At 48.8% G+C, this 5,018-nt stretch overlaps 1 protein-coding gene across 1 annotated transcript in view; it reads left to right on the plus strand.

Moving 5' to 3' along the window:
• Positions 1-4,050: 4,050 nt before the first annotated feature.
• SFR1 (SWI5 dependent homologous recombination repair protein 1) overlaps positions 4,051-5,018 on the plus strand; it is a 12,643-nt gene continuing 11,675 nt past the window's right edge. The window contains exon 1 of the mRNA XM_019502771.1: positions 4,051-4,187. The gene's annotated coding sequence lies outside the window, so the exon portion shown is untranslated. The remainder of the gene's footprint in view (positions 4,188-5,018) is intronic.

Raw genomic sequence — 5,018 nt, forward strand, 5'->3', positions numbered from 1 at the left:
TAAAATAGGCTACTATGCGTTAAGTTTCACCTAAAAGGCATGCGCTTGCACTACTGTGCATTAGGACAACCTAATGCACATTTAGTACCACACATTGGAGGTACTAAATTTAATGCACATTAGGAAAAGCACATTAATGCACATGTTGATGTGCCCCCTGTCTCTCAGCCTTTACCTTATATATTTCTTATATGATTAACAAGCCTCTTGCTTTCTGTATACACAGACACAGAGTACGGTGGACTTTTGACAGGGCATCTAAATTTTACAGTTATAAATTAATAAAAAATAGCATGTAAAATGATTGTTGTATTCTTTTAAAAACTTAATTGAATCTCAGCAGTCATGATCTAAAATCTATAACACCCTGTTCTTGTGCAACTGAACTGCTAACATGTCAGTACAATAAGGATTGAAAACAATTTTTAAAATTGCTGAGACATCACTGAGACAGAAGTTATGAACCTAGAGAGATGCAATATGGTTACAGCACTTAAAATTCCACCCCCAGGAAAAACCCAACGGCGTTAGGAGCTTTGCTGAAACATAGGGTGCAAGTATTATTGCAGAATGAAAGAGTTGGCTTTTGACAGCATGGGTTTGATACCTTTTGCTGCAGATACTGGAAATGGGGCATTTGCAACAACATTCACATTGGCTAGGGGAAGAAGTTACACATAAACTGGTTTAAGTCAGTGCACATAAACCAGTTTCAAAGTGGCTGAAACTAATTTAAGATAAACCTGGTTGAATGTAGTATCAAATTTAACTGATTTAGGTCAAGCTGGTTTATGAAACTTCTGTCCCAGATCCCTTCCTTGTTTAAGTTAAATCAGAGTCCCCCAGCATGCTTTCCAGTCCTGGACTGGGCTATGCTGTGCTGTCTGCTTCAACACCAAAAGGTTGGGGAGAGGGGGGAAAGCAGGGACTTCACCCCTCCAGGCAAACCCTGGCTGGGGTCTAGAGCCAGGGAGGGGGGTTAAACCCCACTTCCCCTGGCTAAACCCCCCTTCCCCTGAGTACAGAGTTGCCCTGCCCTGCTAAACTTACTGAAAGTCACTACTGGCTGCAACCGTGGACTACAAATCTCAAAGGCACCTGGAAGCAGGAAGAGGAAGTGATGAACTACCCTGCAGAATCCTGCTTCTGTGATTCTGGATTGCAAATCCCAGAGCCCTTGGGGGCAGCAGGAAGAGGAAGTGAATACACAGCCCATGCTGGCTATGTGCCAGAGAGCCATGTGCTAGTGCCCCCCGGCTTCTGGCTTGAGCTACTGCACGTATGTGGCTGCATTGCCTGAATCAAAAGTGAATGTATATCCAGTTGTTTCTCAATTTAAACTCTGAAGTTTAGACTAGCCTGCAATTGATTCAGTCTCAGGATTTTTGACTGTCTGTACTTAGCCATTATGAACTTTGGTCTGTAATCCTTCAGGGTTCAGGGGGAATGTCTGTGTTGTGTCAGGGTTGACGGTTGTTTTACAAAGAGTTTAGATGACGGATTATGTAGGATGATTAAGATCAGGCTGATCCTGCTTCAGGCAGGGAGTTGGACTGGATGCAACTCCACAGGTCCTTTCCAGCCCCACTTTCTTAGGATTTTTCTGGCCCTGGAACAAAGCTGTCATGCCATAAAATGGATCTTGAACCTTAGATTTAGCCAGTTCTGCCTATGCAGGAAGCAAATTCAGAAGGGGACTGCGGTTCGTGATGACGGTTCGTAGCAAGATGAGGCAAGATTTCTTCCAAAGATAAGTAAAAGATAAGAAAAAGAGAAGTTAAAAAAAACAACATACATGCTTGAAGACTATCTTCTTGTCCTTGAACTTTCATTGCTCTAGATGAGCCACCAAAGAACAATTCAGCATCTAACATGGACAGGAATATAGCAGTCGGTTGGCTAATCCGTGTCACCGGTATAGGTCAACAGCCAACTCCCGTGCAACGGTGGATTTAAAGGCCTTATGTTTTCGTAGGTCTTCCAGCTTTTTAACCTTGGGAACTTTGCGTGTTCGATGTTAGTGGGGGTTGCTGGTTGCAATGAAATTCTGACCCTCTGGATGGTTTTACAACCTGAAAGGAATGTCTTGCGACAAGGGTGGCCGTTATAGAGGACATTCCGGTTTTCTGCTACTCTATCCTTTGTCCTCTATTGATACGAAACCCAACACCTTTATGTCCTCTATTTTTCTCTTGAAAACAAGTGTGCACCCTTAATAAGCGTTAAAAATGGTGATTTTAACAGATATCAAATTTATGTGCAAATAGCTAAATCACAGTGAAAATGCAGACATGCTAATGCACATTAAGGCAGTGGGTGTCCATTGACTTGGGACTAACTTTTGTCCCAAGTTGGTCCGCACACCCACGTTAATGCGCACATGCGTGTGCATGTGTAGACATGAGCCTACATTGCCTTAATGCGCATTAAGTTTAGGCACATGTAGACACACCCAGGGATTTATTATTTTCACTCTCTTACCATAAAAGAACTAGGGATCATAACATGAAACTAGTAGGTAGTAAGTTTAAAACTAACAAAAGAAAGCTCTTTTTCACGTAGCATGTAATTAATGCATGGAACTTGAAGAGAAAAATAGAGGACATAAAGGCGTTGGGTTTCATATCAATTGAGGACAGAGGACAACCAGACCGTCCTCTATGATGGCCACCCTACTTGCGACACTCTTGGCTGCCATGATTAAACTCTATCAAACTCAAGCCACACCGAGTTACTCTTGCCTGGTGGGTTACCTGGTTTGAAGGACAAATCCTACCTCATCTTTTGCCACCATAGACAGCCATCTCATGGGCAGTGGGCACCATTCCTTGGCCACAGGTGAAGTCTTGCTGGCATGAGGCTCCATGGTGCTCTACCCTGGGCAGTGGCTACGTGTCTCTCCCCTTGTCGTGGCCAGCGTTGGGCCCATCCCTCACCCCTCACGCTGAGGGAGCCTAGGTGGCCTCGCCTCAGGGGTCATTGCCCTCACGGAGACAGACCGGCAGGCCTCACTTAGCTTGGTGAAGGCAGTGCCCAAAATGGTGGGCGTGTGGGTCGGCAAATGGCTGGTTGGCGGGGGCATGGCAGCCCAACCTGCTGGGGGCTACGGTGGCATCCCCACAGACACAGGCCCCGTGCCTCCACCCCCAGCTGCCCCTCATGGTTGTGCTGACATGGCCCCGCTGCTCCCCGCGGCTGTGAGGTGGGCTCTCTCCTCGTTTGGTTTGGGGGTCTTTGGGGGGTCTTTTTGTTTTTTGACATTTCTGTGTGAGAGGTTTTTGGGGTTTTTTTGGCTTTTTATTTCTGTGTGAGGGGTTTTTGTTGTTTGGGTTTTTTTGTTTTGTTTTTTGACATTTGTGTGTGTGAGGGGGTTTGGGGGTTTCTTAGTTTTTGTTTTGTTGACATTTCTGTGTGTGAGGGGTTTGGGGTTTTTTTTTGTTTTTTGGGTGTTTTTTTTACATTTCTGTATGTGTGAGGGGGTTTGGGGTTTTTTGTTTTTTTGGAGGGTTTTGTTTTTTGACGTTTCTGTGTATGAGGAGTTTAGGGGTTTGGTCAGAGTTGGTTTTGTATTATTTCTGCGTGAGGGTTTTAGTTTTGTTTTTTGGCATTTCTGTGTGAGGGGGTTTGGGTTTTGTGGTTTTTTTGAGGGGGGTTGTTTTTTGACACCTGTGTGAGGGTTTGGGGTTGGTTTTGTTTGTTTGTTGTCATTGTTGCGTGCGAAGTTTTGGGTTTTTTGGCACGTCTGTGTGAGGGGTGAATGGCTTTTCGTTTGCTGTTCTTCACCCCTGCGTTCTAACACTTCCGCCCGCGACGGGCTGTGTTTCGTTGAGAGCACCCCCCCGCCCGGGTGCGCGCGCAGCCTCCCGCCCCGCCCGCACCAAGTGTTTGTTGGTTGGCTGGTTTGTTGTTTTGTTTCGCGCGCGCCGACTCCCTCTCACACCCAGGGGCGGGCGGCGCATCTTCGCGTTGCGCGCGCCCGCCCGCGCGCGGATCTGTCCCTTTCTGTTGCCCGCCTTCCCCTCCCGCTCTCTCTAACAAGGCCCCGCCCCCCAGCGGGCCGGGGAAAGGGGGCTGCGTCTTCATGTTTCACGCGCGCGCCGAGTCTGTGCGTGGAGAGCGGGCGGGCGTACTCCGACTCCTTCTCTCGCCCGCGCGGGAGACCGGAGCCATTGGCCGCCCGGGGCAAGGTACCGGGCCGGGGAGCCCCGTGGTCACGAGCTGCCCCCGCGATCAGGGCTGCATCCTGGAGGGGGTTGCCCTGCAGTGGGGCGCCTTGGGGTGGGTTTGAGCCCCGGGGAGGGGGGGGTGCATCCCGCAAGGCACGTGGGTGCCTTCAGCTGGAGTAGAAGCCACCTTCAAATGTGTGTTTAATGAGGGTCCCTTAGGGTCCTTCTCCCCATTACACAGCAGGGAAGACCGAGGCACAGCAGGAGCGAGGGATTTGACAGAGGCTTGTCGGTGGCCTGCCTGGCCCAGGTTTCTGGAAGGCCTTCCCCCCCCAGTCGGAGGGGGGTTTGCTTCTCTTTATTAACCTTTTGCAGGAGCAGCACAACCCCCACTGGGGTGGGTTTAGGTGAGTGTTGGGGGTGACAGCAATTTTACAAAGAGATGGTGGATTATATCCGTAGCGGGGTTTGGATGTCTCTGGCTGGTTCTGCCCGCGTGGGACGGGGGCTGCAGCTTGTGGCGCTCGCCTTTGCTGATGCGCCCTCGAATGCGTTGGGTCGGGACATCTCCCTAGGAGGAAAAATAACCTGGGTATTACACGGGCCCGGATTTGGAAAGCAGTTGGCAGCTCGATTCCAGCCCGTTGAAATCATCGGACGTGGCAGGAAAAGACTTGTGTTTTATCTGCGAAATATCGTTCGGGCGTGATAACGGTTTTTCCCCACCCTCTCGCTTACCCTGGTGCCAGTCACTTAGCATTATTACTATCTGCAATTAGTACTGGTCGCCTGTTTAAGGTACTAAGCTGCTATGACACAAGACTAAAAGGACTTTTACTATATAAAGCCTTT

The sequence above is a fragment of the Gavialis gangeticus genome, unplaced genomic scaffold, assembly GCF_001723915.1.
Source record: "Gavialis gangeticus isolate Ggan-Ray unplaced genomic scaffold, GavGan_comp1, whole genome shotgun sequence".
NCBI lineage: Eukaryota > Metazoa > Chordata > Crocodylia > Gavialidae > Gavialis > Gavialis gangeticus.